The sequence below is a fragment of the Heliangelus exortis genome, chromosome 5, assembly GCF_036169615.1.
Source record: "Heliangelus exortis chromosome 5, bHelExo1.hap1, whole genome shotgun sequence".
Lineage (NCBI taxonomy): Eukaryota > Metazoa > Chordata > Aves > Apodiformes > Trochilidae > Heliangelus > Heliangelus exortis.
Window position 1 is genome coordinate 33,995,094 of NC_092426.1, and position 16,372 is coordinate 34,011,465.

Genomic DNA, 16,372 nt, shown 5'->3' on the forward strand with positions numbered 1-16,372 from the left:
TGAGAGTAAATCAGGCTGCTTTTCACAGGAGAACCTGGAATGTGAAATTCTTGTTGGAAAGAAAAAAGGATTGAGGACAATGTGTGTTAGACAAAAACAGGTTCAGTTCTTTGCTTTGTCACATTTTTACTTAAATATATGCTATGACTGAGTATCTCTGGGAACCTGGGCCTTCTTCCATCTGTGAAGAGGAATAATAGCACCTCCCCTAAGCTGTGCATAGCTAATGTGGTAATGAAGCTGTATATAAAATATATTAGGAAATGTGACAGCAGGAAGACCTCAAGATAGTTGGAAGGTAATTTAAGTCAATCACAGGATTTTACAGTGAAGAAAATCTTGTCCTTCAGCTGCTTTTAAGCATAATCCCTCAGACAAGCAAGAAGGGGGTCCCCTGTAGCACCCATGCAATGATACAGCTACTGTATCACTGAAGAAATCAGGGGTGCAGAATGGGTGTTTTCCCATAACAGATGCATAGAATTGGTGTTTGATCTATATGTGTACAGAAGACAGATTCTGCAGTTTCATCAAACCAAGTAATTTGGGTTTTGTTGTGCCTTTTTTCCCTTAATCTCTCAGGCTATTTAGAACATCTTAGGGATGAGATTAATGAGATGGTGCTGGACAAGTTGGTACAGGTGTATGGTACTGTAGAACACCACGCCAAGGTAACTGTGCAGGATGGCTGCTGTAGAGTGGTGCTGTGCCCAGGCAAATTGTTCTGCTGGGATTTGGGTGCCTCTCAAGGGTTAGATGCCAATTGCAGAGTGGTTCTCAGCTACTCATGTGAAGCAAATGCTAGAAAGGTCTATATGATCTTCTGGTTTCTGGTAGAGACCCACCACTGGTTTGTGAGGTACATTGTCCGAAGTGCTGTGTTTTATTCTGGTGGTAGGAAATCCTGTAGTAGACTTTATTTGTAGACTTTGGTGCTAATTAAGATTAAATGAAGTCTGAGACACTGGAACAAATTAGGATGGTCTGCAAACCAGTAACTGTCTCTAGGACAGAACACTAAAAGAGCTTCAATCTCTGAACCTGTTAAATGAAATCTGAAGAAAGATGTGAAAGATCTTTTAAAAAATATTCAAGGGACCAGGCAACTTACTCAGCCAGTACCTTCAGTGTAGCCTGCATTTTGTTGTGCTAAACCAGAGGCATGTCACAGTCAACCTCAGGAATGCAGGCTCTGAAGAAGCTGGTCCTATGAAAACCAAGGTGGTTTAGTTGTTGACTTCAACATGAGCAAGACCTACAGGAAACTCCCTTTTCCTTGCTCTGAACATTTAGCCCTCAAGTGAAGTGGAATTAACACCATTGTGCTGTGTGGCTTGAATCTAGCACAACTGGAGCAGAAGTCAATTTGCTGTATTTGAAAGAAAATTAATTAAGGCCTTGTTTGTTTCCCTCCGAGAGAAAAGCTCTGGGTAGTTTCCAGGAGGTGGTAGCTTTTTGTTTGTTTGTTTATTTGTTTTTTTCTGAGCTCCTTTGGTAGAGGCCTTTATATTTGGAGCAATATACAGCTTCAAGCCCCAGATCTCTGTAAGCTCCCAGGGTCTGAGCTGGAGCTTCTGGCTCCCATGATGGTGTGATGGCTCCTCCAGAACTGCATGCTGCATTTCAGGTCACAGGAAGGGAAATAATCTCAGTGCAGTCAATATTGGTGGTACTCTGAGAAGGGAAATGTCATGGCAGGGATGAGGTTTGTAGCTTGGTTTAGCCTCACCTCTCAAGCTACGACCTGCACAGAGAGAGGGTTAAAGGGATTTGTTGACCAGGGGCTCACCATCATCCCTTCTCCTTCTGGACTGCTTCAGCAAGGTAGGAAGGTGGATAGTGTGCCAAGATTTCTGTTTCACTGTTGTTTTTTCCATGTTGCTTCAGTAGTCTTCTGGAGATGAGCTTCATTTTTCACATCTACTCTGAATATTAATAAATGAGTAATGCCCTGCTAAACATGAAAGATGTGCTCGGGTTCCAGTGTATGATCCTGCAAGGATAACCAAAGTCTGGCAGAGCAGATGTGGGCAGAAGTGGGAGAAAACAAAGCAAAACAGGGGAGGTAAACTGTACAGAAGGCTAATGGGCTGTGGGCTTTCAGGAGCACTCAAAAATTGATTTACTGCAGCACAAATCCCACTTCAAGAAAATTGACAATGAATAGATTCCACAGGTGTTTTCAGCAAGAAGTCAAAGGAACAGAAGTGTGTGTGGCTGCCATGTACACCCAAGTGAGAGATGCTGTTTTCTAGAATCATGCCTGGCCTTTTGCTGGCTCCAAGGAACAAAAGGTGTCTGATGTGATGACAGCTACCTGTTTTCCCACTGGAATCAGGACATGGGGGATGGATGAAAGCAGCCAAAGGTGAGTAGCTCTCCTGCATCCTTGTACTACAAGTTTTGGAGCTGTCTCACTAAGGAGGAAAGGTTTGGGAAGCCAGAAAGGCTTTAGTGACTGAGCTGGGTGCTGAAGGATCTCTGTAGCATCTTGCCCTTGAAGTGAAGCTGTGCCAGTCTCTCAGTTTGCTGGCTGAGCAAATGGCACAGAGCAGGCACAGCATTCTTTCCTTGTCTGCAGGAGCACACTCCCCACTTGTGCTGGGGAGGAGGACATTGCATGGGATGGTAACATTACCAGGGGTTCCTGAGCAAGGATGGGTTGTAATGCATTGTCTCTTAGGTTATTTTTTTTCCCTAATATTGCTTAGACTGTCATGAGACATTTTCCAGCTGAGCACTACCATCAGGAATCATATTATATCTGTGGCTTCTCTATCAGAAGGGAAATAATCTCAAAATTAAGGTCATGTCAGATATGTAGCAGTTGGGAAGACACTGATAACTTGTGAAGTCCATCATGAGACAGAAAGGATGGGCAGGTATGTGTGTGAGAGGTACTTTTTGTTATCATGAGGATGTGAAGGGCTTTTAGCAGTTTGAAGGAGACGATAACAATGTCATGGCTGGGATTAAAAAGATGTTCCTTTTATCTGAATAATCCAGTGGCAGGTTTAGATCTGGAGGGCAGCAACTGCCTGTGTGTGGGACTATCAAGGCTTGAAGAATACTGCGTGTTTGCTGCATTAGGAGAGGGGCTTTACTGTAATTGCTGTAAAACAGGGCCTCTCCAGCCCACTTCCCCTGTCATTTCACTGCTGTGGGTTTGCCAGGGGTTCTGGGGTAAAACGCAATGCGGGGTACCCCACTTCCCCCGTGTATGGGTCACCTTCTCACTCTGGTTCTCTGCTAGCAAGTCACAGCCTGACCCATTGGTGTCTGCCAGGAAGGAACATACTGACGGACTATGACTTGTGTGATAGTACTACTCCTTCTGTGGAATAAAAGCAACATCCTTAACCACCAGATAAGAAACTGTTTATTTAGATGGGGCATCACAAAATGAGCATGTTTCAACCTTCAGGTGAAGTTTGGCATTTAAAATTTCTGCTACCCAAAATTAAACATTTCAATGATTAATTTCTTTTGATTTCTGTTCAAGCAATCTGAAAGCCTTTATGCATCAGGAAATTTGTGCTAAATCACATGGGGCTGAGACCACAAGCTTTTTTCCCTGGAGGATAAGGACTCTGGTTGCAGCAGCTCCTGACCTTACTATATTGACACATGTAAGAAAGAGAAAATATTCCACCTCCCTGTTCAGAACCTGGAACCAAGAAAGAATGGAACCAGTAAGTAACAGGCACTGGCCTGTGAAGAAGCAAATACCTATTTTAAGGGCAGCTGGTGGCATTTATTTCCTCTGAAGCATCAGCTGTTGGCTAATGCTGTAAACAGGATATTGGATTAGACAGATCAATGGTCTGATGCAGTGTGGCAAATACAATGTAAAAGGCCTTAGTTAATGTCTGTGTGATACTTTGGGGGTATGATAGCCTGTGACTGCTGATTTCTGTGATTCCATGATAAAGAAAAAATACAAGCACAGTCCTATTAGTGTATCTAAGGTCCAAAGGAAGGGAGTAGTGTTTTTTTTATTATGGCTTGGTACATTTATAAAAAGATGTATGAGTGGGAATTAAGGACATGTAGCACAGAAATGAAGAAGTACCACTGAATACTTAAGGACATTAACTGGTTGAACCTGAGAATGTGAACCAGACTCCAGTGAGAGGCCGTTTTAGTGTGGCTTTGCCAGGATTTTCATCTTTCTGTGTGCTGATGCTCTGAGCAGAGGGAGCAGCACGGCAGCCTCCTCTTTTGTTTCAGAGATGTGTGCATTTCTGAACTTTCCTTCCAGGTCCAGGAATGCTGCACCAATGGATCAAACCAGAGCAAAATGAAAAGGTGGAAGGAATAGAATGAAAGTATTAGCTTGCACCCAGAATTTCACAAAAAGAACAGCTGTGTGCATCAGCAGGTTTGTGAGCAGCTCTAGCCCTTGCCTTCCCTTTCCTTTTTCCTTTCCCTCTTTCCCTCTCCCTTTCCCTTCCCCTCATGTTTTTCAGATGACTGTGTGGGTTTTTTCCTGCTTTTTGATTTTCAAGTGATTACAAGCATGTTTTTTTACACAAGAGAATGTTTTGTCATGTACCCTTTAATCTCCTACATTTGATCAAGTGATGGTAAACCATTTCTATAGCCTATTATGGGCTTTTACTATGAACAATCTCTGTGCTATTGAAGAAAAAAAGGAAAAGAGAACTTCCCTCCACCTTTCCTGTAGAGCTACATATGCTTCTCTCTATTAAGAGGGAGAAGAGTTCAGTCTCCATAGAAATATATAAATTATGAAGCAGATCTACAGAAGGTAAGTGTTAATTCAAGGGGAAAAAAGAGAAAGAAACAAAAAACCAATAAGGGGATCCCTCTTGATTCCCTGCATGCACTGATGGATACAGAAGAGTTGCCTTGGGAGAGCAGCTGGAGAGGGGCGGTGTTCAGAGCAGAGCATCTCCCTACAACGAAACCCCGGTGTGTGCTCTCCTCCTCCAGCAATGGCTCAGCCTTGGATCTTCCCGCCAACAGCCTCCGCTGGTGCTGCTCAGCAGGACAGAGCCAGGTGTGGAATGTGTTTTCCAGAGGCCTGCCCCAAGCCGGGTCCGCCCGGGAGGAGGCTGCCAGTGGGTAACCGGAGGCGGCCGGGCAAGGAACGGTCTGGCAGATGGATGTCTGCTGAAACTGCAGCTGGTGAGGGGGGCTCGGCACGGCTTCTGTGCCACTGAGATACAGCCAGAGCCATATAGGGGTGGCAGAGCCTCTCCCCCTGCCCGGGTTTCGGGGTGCTTCACAGCAAAGGCAACAGGCATGTGCCTGGGTAGGACCAGCTCGGCCCGGGAATGAAGGCTGGAAACTAAAATTTTGGAGCAGTGTTCTCCCCTGCTGCCGCAGAGCCGTCAGCCTGCTCCGGCTGAAGTCCCGGAGGTGATCCTGCTCTTTCCAGCCCTTGTTCCCAGGCGCCGGGCCGAGAACGAGAGCCACATGTCCGTGCCGCGGCACGCAGCGCGGGGGGCTACAGCGTTCCCGCAGCCTTCCAACAACAGCAGCTGCCGGTCGCCGTGGGGCTCCTAAGCCGGCCAGGGGAGCCGCCGGTAGCCCGGGTTTGGGCTTGAACCCGACCCGACCCGACCCGACCCGACCCGACCCGACCCGTCCCGTCCCGTCCCGTCCCGTCCCGTCCCGTCGCGGTCGGGACAGCGCCCCCCTCCGGCCGCCCTCGCTCCCACCACCGGCCGCCGCGAGGCCCCTTTAAGGGACGCCCCGCCCCGCGTGCCCGGGCCGGCGGTGCGCGGGGCGTTGGGCGGGGCCTGGCGGGCGGCGGTCGGTGCGTTGGGCGGGCGAGACGCCGGGGCGGCCGGGGCGTGCGGCCGCCGACCTTCAGCCCCCACCGCTGCGGCACCGCCGCCCCGCCGCCCCTCCGCCGAGGCACCGCGCCCCTCCGCCCGGGCACACGGCACCGCTTCGCGACCCGTCGCCGAGCTACCCGGTGAGCCGCCGCCGCCGCCGCTGCGGGGGAGGGTGTGCAGCCCGTGTCTGGGGCTGCGCCGCTGAGGGGCCGGCCGGTGCGCGGAGCCGGGGCGGCGGCCTGTCTACCGGCGGAGCGCGGGGTCTGCCGCCGGCCTGAGGGGGAGCGTGCCGCCTACCTGCGCGGCAGGGTGTGTTTCGGCGGGGGGCAGGCGCCGGCTGAAGTCTCGGCGGCCGCCGCGGGGAGAGGGGGTGCGGAGCCCCCGCACGCGTGTCCGGGACGCGGGGTCGGATGCCTCGGTGGCCGCGGCGGGAGCCATTTCGGCGGCCCGGCCCGGCCCGTTACGTAACGTCACCTGTGGTACTGGCCGCTCCCGCGTGTCACGGGGCGGTGCGGGCGCTGGCGGAGCGTGGGGTTTCGCTGAGGTCTGCGATCTTCAGAGTGAAGGGGTAGGCTCGTGGGTCCTGCCTGCTGGTGGGAGGGCGGGGGGTGGGAAACGCCGGGGGTTTAAAAACACGGCCGAGAAGTACTGGCTGATTTCTTGTGGTTCTCCGGTAGTTGGGTCTATGGATGCAGAGAGACACTCGGTGGGGAAACGGTGTCTGAGGTAAATGCAGGCGATAGCGGAGGCTCTCCCGCATATGATTGAATGTGCGGAATTTTCTGCGTTCATTGGGGGCTTCGTCTTTGCTGTCTTTTTAGTGATGTCCCAGAGGTCAGAGCCCCCTGGTAGCGTACACAGGGGTGCAGTGCTTGGGCTGAATCTGTGCCGGGTATGTGACAAATTCCCGAGGACCTGGAACTTAAAAAAATAGCTACACAGGGCTTTTCGGAACTGAAAAGACAGGAAGTCTTTTAAGTATGCTTAAGTTTTAATAACAGATGAAAAAAATACCACAACGTATAGTTCTTATATTTGCGTAATGGAGTGAAACGTTTTTTTCGCCTTCGTGGTGTTTCTTTAAGCAGATTAGTGCAAATACGATAGTTTCAAGCGGTCGTTTTCCCAAGGGCTTATGTATTGTTGGGAATGGACTTGATCTCTGTGTGGTCACACTAACATGGATTTTGTCGGGTGGAAGGAGGTGAGAAGTAGTAGTTAAAATAAAAACATCCTCTGGTCGTCTTTGAAAAAATCAAGAGCTAAACTGAGCTCATGGGCAGTGAGGATTTTGCACTTGCCTGGTTGTGCATCCTAGTGGCTTTTTCTGCATGTTCCCATAAATGCTGTTATGTAATGGTGCTTCTCTTGGCAGGAGTCTATTGTCACCGTAATTCCTAAGGTTTCTGGAGCAATGCAGATTGCTAAGGAGAGTCCTGGTCAGAACAAAGGAAAGAAAGTTTCTTAAGGAGAGGCTTTAACCTATAATTTTTCATGTGGTAGCATTAAGTTCAAGACATCTGTATCTCTTCCACACTATCTTCACTGTTCTCTGTTGTTCAGCTTGTCTTTCCCTTCTACTAACCTACACTATAGGTATCAGGCACTAGCCTGTCACTTGCATCCTGCATCAGAACTGGGAAGATATTGCCTCACTCCTGTAATAATAACAATGTTTATACTCTGCTTTCTTAGTTTGTTTCTTTTTTTTTTTCTCTTCCCCTCTGAACAGAAGCAGAAGTAATATAGTTATTTGCAGAGCACTTTACTGTAGCTTAGAAAAAGAATATTTGAGATAATGGAGAAAGGGGACTCTCCCCAGTCTGCATGTCTAGTTAGAACTTGTCTGTATACATCAAAGGGAGGAAAAACGCCCAAGTAGAGAGAGAATTCGCATATTAAATGCCGGTGCTCTAAGGATCAGTGCTTTTGTGTCTGCAGTTTATCATTGATTTCATTTACTGCCTCATCTTTAAGGTGTCTGTCATAAATCTCTACGCCAGTCAGCCTTCATTTCTTTTTATGCCACACTATTTTTGGGGGTATATTTCCATGCAAAGAAAATAATTCTTTCTGGTATCCTGGTGCCCAGTTGTGGCACCATCAGATCACACTTCCGTCTTTTTAAGATTTGCATGTTGTTGCTGATAGTGATTCTGTAGGCAAAACTTAAAGAAGATAGCCTTTTATTCTCGTTTGTTTTTTTTATCTAGCCTCTTAAATTTCCTTATCCTGTTTTTTTATTCCTGTTTTATTTAAGGGACTATTGTGATGAAAGACCTGCGACCTAAAGGAATGAGCATTTAAAATCAGAGATGATTGTTGCCACTTTATGGTGTTGCTCCTTATTGAAGAGCAGAGAGCACATGACCAGGGGAATTGTAACCTCCTCTTAGACAAGCCCATGCCAAAACCCAGCTGCCTTTCTGCTTCAGTTTTACAGGGGCTTTTTATACACCAATGCTTCAGTGAAGTCAGGGTGAAAGCACTGTTCTGGAGGCTGAAATTTCCCAACCACAGTGTTACAGTAGCAGAGACTTGGCTTTTGTCACCTTCTCTTTTCTTGTCATGCAAACTCACCACCTGTGGTCTTTGAGGAGGGTCCAATGTCCTTGAGTTGTTCAGCGCACTGTGTCTCTGGAACACTTTCCAGGCAGTTATCAGCAGAGTTATATTTAGTGCGTTGTGTGAAGGTGGACTGAAGTGGCTGCTTGAGCTCAAGGAGCTCAGCTCAGGAGCTGCCTGATGAGTGGGCAAGCAGTGGTTACTGAAGTTACTGAATGTGTGCCCTGCCTGTAATGTACTGATTTTGATGGAATTAATTCTGTCCTGTGATCATGGTTGTTTTCAGCTATTTTTTATTCCTGCCTGGAGAGTTGTTTCAGCTCTCAGAGCAGGCTGCAGTTGTCTTAACCTCAGCTTCTCAGCTGTGCAACCTCTTAGCTGCAGACTTGGGTTTCTGTGTCTGCGGCTGTTCCTGTTGCACCACTTCTGCTTTTTATCAGTGTGCTTGCTCACACCACAGACATCTCCTGCTCTACTGCCCAAATGCATCTCTTGCTTGTTCTGTTTCCTGAGAAAACAGATGTAAGCTGCTGTCCTCCGTCACTCCAGGAAGGCTTGATGCCACACCCGGAGTTTGTGTCAGGCCACTGCTGTCTATTTTTGCCCTTTTGAAAGTTGCATCTCTCCTCGCTAACTTGAGGTCCTCCCGGAGAAGTGCACTGCCTGCTGATACCCGCATTGAAAGGTCAGTAGCTTGGAAGCCTTTGCTCCAGCGTTTCCCAGCCTGCGTCCTGTGGTGCACTCTGCCTGGCACAAGGACTCCCCGCGGCTCCCCTGCCCTCGGAGCCACTTGTCTGCTGCTATAATAAGCTGATCGATCCCAGCTGATCAGGCTTAGCCGGGAAGGAGGTGATGTTTCACTGGCAGCACTGGGCCCCCTTGCCTGAAAGACTCTGGGTGGTGTGAGGTGGGGGGAGGAGTGGCAGCAGGGATTGTTTTGCTTTAGGAGTATGTACGTAGAAACACCAAGGCGTTTCCTAGAACAGGAAAAGGAAAAAACTTAACTCATGTGTAGCAGAGATGCTTGCTCATAATGTGGTATTGTTTACAGTAGATCTCTCCCACCAGAGGTACAGTAGTCTGTTGTTACCTGGTTGTCCCAAGTGTCCTGTCTTTAGGCATGTTGTCATACACATTTAAACTCTGTTATGAAGAGATGGTGAAAATTGAGTTTTTTCAGATGTAATTACATAACCCCCAGCACAGAGAACAGTAGTTAGGGACAGGTAGATGGCACTCATTCTGTCTTTGCAAGTCCTCCTGTGTAATCCACCCAACTTTGTTGCTTGGTAGTTATGCAGGACTGTGTGTTTTCCTTGACTCTGCTAGTAGGCTTGTTTACAGAGCAGATGCATAAATTGATATTAAGTTTATCCAGTGGAAATGCTTTCTATAAATTCCAGGGAGCAAGCTTTTGTATGTAGCAAGAAATATTTTACTTGCCACTTGTGTGCCATTTGTTTTGTTAATGTGTAGTGGCTGCTAAGCTTACAGAGCTCACAGAGCTTGCTTTGCAATGCAGGCTGCAAACAGGGTATTTTCAAACTGAACCTAGTGATGCTCAGAAGAGACCTGTCAAAGCCTGGCCTGTTTTTTACTTGCTTATTTATTTTAAATGGATGATATTAATGTGTGATAATTCAAGACAGTTTGTTGAGGAAGCTCATGATGTTGAAGAACTGCAGGACCAGAAGTGAGAGGTATAAAATCCTATAAAACCCCTTTCCCTGTTGCTTTAGTTGTCTCCTTCACCCAGCTTCTGACTTCTCTGCCTGTGTGTTGAACTGTGGGCAGGCTCCAAAAGCAGAGCATACACTAAGAACCTTCTCCACAGTGCAGAGGGTCGATGTGTATTGTGTTGCTGGGGTGATTTCCCTAAGGGGAGCTGCTATCCTGGCAACCAGCCCACCCAGCAGTGAATTTGCTTCCTGGTGTTAGTCAGCATTAAGTGGAGTGTGCTGGTCATCATCTTTGCAGCAGTAACCTTGCAGGCAAGGTAAAATAGAGCTTTTGAAGCTCGTAGAGCCATAGTAAAGGGAAAATGGCTTCTGGAAGGGCCTTTAAATGGAAAATGAAAAACTATGTATTTATGCAGTGCACTAGAATGGCTTTCAGTCCATCAGTGTGTGAACTCACTTGCCATAGGAATAGCTTCCTCCTAGGTGGTTGAATTTTGATAGGCTAAATATGCACAACTGTAGCCTCGTGCTTAGAAGTGAACCAGTTTCAGTACACTGTGTCTCCATCTATAGCTTCCTTAGCTTACACTTTAAAAGCTCCAGAACCATTTTGAAAACTTCAAAGCTGTTTACATTTTCCTCCTGGTTTGTAATTAAATGTTGCTGTGGTTTGCTGCTGTTTCTTTTTTATTTATTTATTTATTTATTTATTTATTTTCCCCTGCATTGGTTTAATGGGGTTTTATAATAAAATGAGTGGGAATTGAAAAAGTCTGATCAAAACAGTGTTTGCATCTTGTTTGGGAATAAAGGTAGAGAAGTTGTTACATTGAGTATTGGATCACTTTCTGCAGGATTCTTAAGGGAGCATAAGTTTTAAGAGGAAATCCTGTTGCTACATCAGGCTTAAAAAAAAACAAAAAAAACCCCCCAAAAAACCCCAGCAGAAACAAACCCCATAAGAATAAAAAAGCCTCAACCCAACAACGCCTCTCCAAACCCCCAGTTTCTGTGAGTCAGCTTGAGAATTATGTTCTTACTCTATATAAAAAAATATGTATCTTTCAATATCTAAACAATATCTAAATTTGCAACTTCACTTTAAACAGTAGCAGTTACAGGAAGCTTGCTTTGAAAACAGCTATGTGTATGTGTAGTTTTAAATATCTAGATTTGCGAAATACTTGAATGTATCTGCCCTATTTAAGATGTTTGTGGTTTTTTTGCTTTGTAAATAACTTCTGGGAAGTCTTCAAGGAGCAGATACTGAAGCTGCCCTCACTAATACAATTACCCTGTGGGGTGTGCCAGAATCTGCTTTGGGTATTAGAGCCTGTTTGTTCCAATTGCTCTCACAAGGCATTTTATTTGTTAGACCTGGTAAGGTGCTCTAATGTTAATTAAAACTCCTTTAAATGAGAGATGGGGGAAGGTAAAGATGCATACTTGGTATATGTTGTTCTTTAATTAGCCAAAAGGGGGAGGAAAGCTGATATGCAGTGTAGAAGATTTAACAGTAATTTCTCATCCTCTGATGTGTGGGGATTCAGTATACTTGAAAGCTAAGCTAGAAACTGCCCTTAAAATAGCCTTTATTAGGTTATCTTTTGGTGATGGTACACATCCTGAGAACAGCCCTGTCTGTGCCAAAACACCATCCTGGAAGGGTGACTGACCTCTCTGCTTTTCAAGAGAAGTGTCAGAATTGTGGAGTATTGCACAGAGGGTATGAAGGCTTCGTTTCTCCATCTGCTGCTGCATATGCCACCGGCGACCCAGTGGCCATATGTGAGGTCATCCTGAAAGCTTTAACACCAGCTTCTCCCTACGGGCCCCTCAGTCATGCTTTTTAAAGTCCAGGAAGAGCATGCTTGCTTCAGAAGTGGGAGGCTCCCCTTAGGAAAATGTCCCTTTAGTAGCATGTCTTTATAAAACTAAAGCATTATTTCAAAGAGCTGTGGGATCTCAAAATGCTGCAAACTGGTTCTCTGATATGCAACAAAAATATTCTGAAGACTCATCACAGGCTTTGCTCTGGCTTTGTGAGATGAGACTATAAGCCTACTAACAGATCTATTAAAAACTGCTTAATGGTTATGGGGAGCAGGATTATATGATCAGGGGTTGTGTCTTTTGGTAAGGATATGATAATTTAAGTAGACCAAGAGACCTGAAGAAGAGTTTATTTATAATTTCATTAGCTGTGAGAACCTCCATCTCAAGTCTGTTTCTGGTTTGCTGTGTGGCAGGACTTGCACACTTCTGAAATTCAAAAAGCTGACATTTAGATGTGGCAGAGAAATGTTTTAGCAACAAAGGAGATATTTAAGCAGTCTAGACAAAAATTCCTTTCAGCTGCACAGCTTTTACTTTCACTTATGGATGGATGACCAGTCTGCCCAGTTCTCAGTTGCTGTGCTTTCTCAAATGTAAAAAGTTATCTTGTTAATAACCATCTTTTCTTTTCAAGTTTTGGGGTGTTTAGTACTGATGCTGAATAAAAGTGCATGTGAGAGACAATAAAATATACCCGATTTGTTGGTTTGTTGGGTTTTTTGTTTGTTTTGCTTCTTTTAATTTGTCTTTGTGATCACTAGTTTTTATTTGTAGAAGTGTGTCTGGTGGATGGACTGGATGCAATTCTAGTCTGTGTTTTGGGTAGATTCTCAGAAGTCTGTCCCATTGAAAAAAAGACATATTAATAGAGCTGAAATGCCACTGAAAAGCATTTCCAGTAACACTGCTGTGCTTGAAACTGTGACCTGTTTTTTTCCAAGCCTTGCAAATTTTCAACAAAATGTGTCAGGGTAGTTTTCAATTCTTTGTTTTTGAGTAACTTGTGTGGTGTATCTCAAACCCAGATCTGAATTTTGTGGGCAATGCCTGAACCTGAATCATAGGTGTGTGCCTGTGTCCTAAAAACGTAACAGCTTCTTCTACCCTCCAGTCTTCCTCCTCTCTCATGTGACAGAGTTGTCCTTATCCCCTATATATTCACAGCTAATAGTTACATTTTTGTACATTCCTAGGTGTGAATCAACCTATTATCTCTGAATCATCACTTTAATCGTACTAACTTGACAACCATTGTATGCCAGCTTGTGTCAACACCAGGTAAGATGAAAGCTAATGCTGTGACTATTTTTTGTCTCTTTTTCTTTAAACCTGCATTTTGTCCAAATGCCAAGGACCTTTCTGTACACTGAAGTCAGAATGTGCTGCCTTCCGTGTTCTCCTTCTGCAGCAAGACAGCTGCTTACTGTTAGCATTACTTCCTGTTTCAAAAGACAGTGTTCCAGAATGTTTAAGATCTGCCTCCTTTGTAGTCATGCCTTAGCCTTTTTACTGATACCTTTGTTAACCTGATTTTGTGGTGTTCAGATACCACAAGCTGTTGTATTCTTCACCCCCTTACTGTTCTCCAGTTTTGCTGTACAAACTCATTGGACTTTTAACTTCCAGAGTTAAACATGTTTCTCTTGTACAGAAAATGTTTTTTGTTTTATTTTTTTTATACTTACTCTCAAATATTACCTTTGAAAACCTATCACAGAAGGATCTTACTTGTGTATTTCATGTTTTAGTGGTAAGATCTACTTGGATATGTATTTCAGAGAACTAAAAAAAGCTGGTTTTTGGACGTCGCCCTTTGTTCCCCTTTGAAGAAGGGAAGTAGGCTGAGGGGCTAGGGAGGAAATCCCTCTAATGCTTTCAACAAGGTTATTATCCAGTACTTTAGGGGAGTTCTAGTGTTGAGGGACTAATGTGAGCCTTTGTTCTGATGCTAATCAGAATAGGGATAATTCCTCTGACCACACCTTCTTCCCCTCAGATCCCTCTAGCAGCAGTAAGGCATTAAGCTCCTGTGCTACCACTTCTTGTTGTGCCAGCCTGTTGTCCTTGTTCTGTGCAACTGCTACCTGGAGTGCAAAGTTTTGAGTGGATCTCACTCAATTTAAAGTGATTTAAATAATAAAATTTAAAAAAGTGCTTATTTAAATATTTTGATATTTTTGGGGGCGCTTATAAGTGATACCTGTACACTTCATTAAATAGATATCTTAGTGGATATGTAGGTGTGTTTGTCTTTTGTATCATTAAATAAGAAAAGTTTTTGTTGATGCAGGACACATTGGACTTTAATGTAGTGGCATCTTTTGTTACATGTTGGGACATAATTGACAGAACGAAAGCTGGCATGTAATTGAAACTTAGAAGGTATTTTTGCTTGTCTCTTCTTTCTTATTACTTGTCAAACAAATATTTCATCTCACATGCTTTTTATACCAAATATCCTTAGAGAAACTAAGTTCTGATCACTAGTCCAAAGAGCTAGGATGAATGTGTATGCAACTTAATACTGTTTTGATTTAGACTAGAAGTGGATCATTGGCATAAAGACAAACTGCAGAGCAGTAGAGAGAGAAGGTATAAAGTGAAATAGGACTTTGCAGGTAATATAAGACAAAATAGTCCATTTAAACCACATCTCTTCTTACAAATGGCAGGGGGTGGTGGTGAAGATACCAGTTAAGACCGATGAGAAATGATCGCATCAGACAAAGCTCTTCAAAAAAGTCTTGCAGATCAAGAAAGGGAGAGAAGTGTACTGAGTTAGCCTCTTTAGCCTTTCCTTGGCAGTCCAAAGCTGATGAGAAGCTCATCCTTGTGCTTCTAAAAGCAGGTCTCCTAGTGTAGCTGTTTGGTGTGTGATGGTATGTTCTCTGAGGATAGTTGTTGGCAATCCTCTGTGGATAATCTGACCTGGGTATGGCTGAGCTATGCTCCCAGTGAATTTGCAAAGGAGTTTTGCTGTCTTTTGCTATGGGCTGTTCTCTTTGCAGAATGGTTTGGGACACTTTATTGGTACCCAACAGAGGGACAGAAGAGAGACTGGCTAAGTGCACAGGTAGCATCTGCATATCAGTGCAATGCTCTCAGTGTTTCATTTTGGTGGAGAGATTTTTTTTTTTTTTTTTTTCCTGCTGCCGAATTGGAAAAGGCCTGCAGTGACAGTATAGAAATATGATCTGTTTGCAAACTGCACTGTGTGTGGTGATGTAGATGTAATATCTAGATGAGCTGAAAAAAGGGTGTGAAAAGGTACTGGGGAGGAAGGCATCTTCTGATAGAGCCTATCTGAGGAGACTGATAGAAAGTGTGGGGGGGGTCCAGAGCTGAAACTTATCTTTTTGTTTTGTTAGTGACTGCAGAGGTGGGGAGTGTGTGTTACAAAGGCTGTCCAGCTTGGCTTGTGGAAGCATTAGCTGTGGGAAGGGGCTTACAAGCACTTCCAAAGAGCAATTGTTTTTTAAAGGTTGATTCTGTTGACAGTATCCTAAAGAGGCATCACGGTAGAAGCAGCACAACACATTTTACATAGGTATAATTATGGACTAGGTATAACTTCCATTTGCCTGGTGTTATTAACCCAACAGTTGTCAAGTCCCAGGAAATACTCATTTTTTAGTGTTGTGATTGCTTTTATGACCTGAAAACAAAAACTGGAGTGGTTGTGTGTAGTTGGCTTTTGTTTCTTTACTCTTGATTGACATATGCAGGGTATTTCCTGAGAATGAGTACCCTTTACTTAGTTATTTATAGTCTATCACTTTTCAACATCCTGTTCATCTTTTAGGATTTGAAACAATTATCCTGAAGTGCTCTGTGTGTGTGTCTGTGTGTGTGTGTGTGTGTGTGTGAGAGAGAGAGAGAGAAACCACAGAGAAGCTGCAGTTGCAGAACACAGGATTCCTGTCCTCTATTATTTTTGTCTTGTGAAGTGAGACCAGGAGGGTGGCAGAAGCATTTAAAATAGCTCCTGTTCAAACCTTCCCATAAGACCTTAAATGCTCTCTAACCTTCACTTTCTTCTCTGTTCCTCCCCAATCTGCTTGAACCATTTGTAATGTGGAAAGCCTTAAACCCAAGTGCATGTAACAGTGGTGTCTGCTCTGGAGTTGGCCAGTGTTCTCCTGGATTGCTTCATACATGTTTGGTTTTCTCTTATGTGTATATTGTACTTTTTGTTTGGTTGGTTGTTTTGTGTCCAGGTTAGTATTTCCTTTCCAATAAAAATAAAGGAAATGCTACAGCATATTCAAAATTGGTTTGTTCTCACCAAATATTTTCTCTCTTTGTCACTAATAGAAGGCCTTCCTCTGCCTGTTCTTTACATACGAGCTGAAGGTCTGGATTCTAGATGAGTGGGTCAGATTTTTAGTGGATTTTTATGGTGTTTATTTTAAGGTAGCTTGAAGACCAGCTTAACCATTGTGACTCTAGTATAATCTTTGGTAGAGAGGAAGGAAGATGGCTGCC

At 44.6% G+C, this 16,372-nt stretch overlaps 1 protein-coding gene across 12 annotated transcripts in view; it reads left to right on the forward strand.

Annotated features, from left to right (window-relative positions):
- The window catches only part of SUSD6 (sushi domain containing 6), a 98,012-nt gene that overhangs the window by 7,940 nt on the left and 73,700 nt on the right, over nt 1-16,372 (forward strand). Inside the window, exons 1-3 of one of the 12 annotated variants that reach the window (XM_071744483.1) lie at nt 5,751-5,947; nt 6,485-6,699; nt 13,081-13,165. The gene's annotated coding sequence lies outside the window, so the exon portion shown is untranslated. Of the gene's footprint in view, nt 1-5,750; nt 5,948-6,086; nt 6,376-6,484; nt 6,700-8,892; nt 9,058-13,080; nt 13,166-14,177; nt 14,270-16,372 lie in introns of those variants that run through there. The other 11 variants (XM_071744487.1, XM_071744492.1, XM_071744485.1 and 8 more) reach the window with 11 other exon arrangements.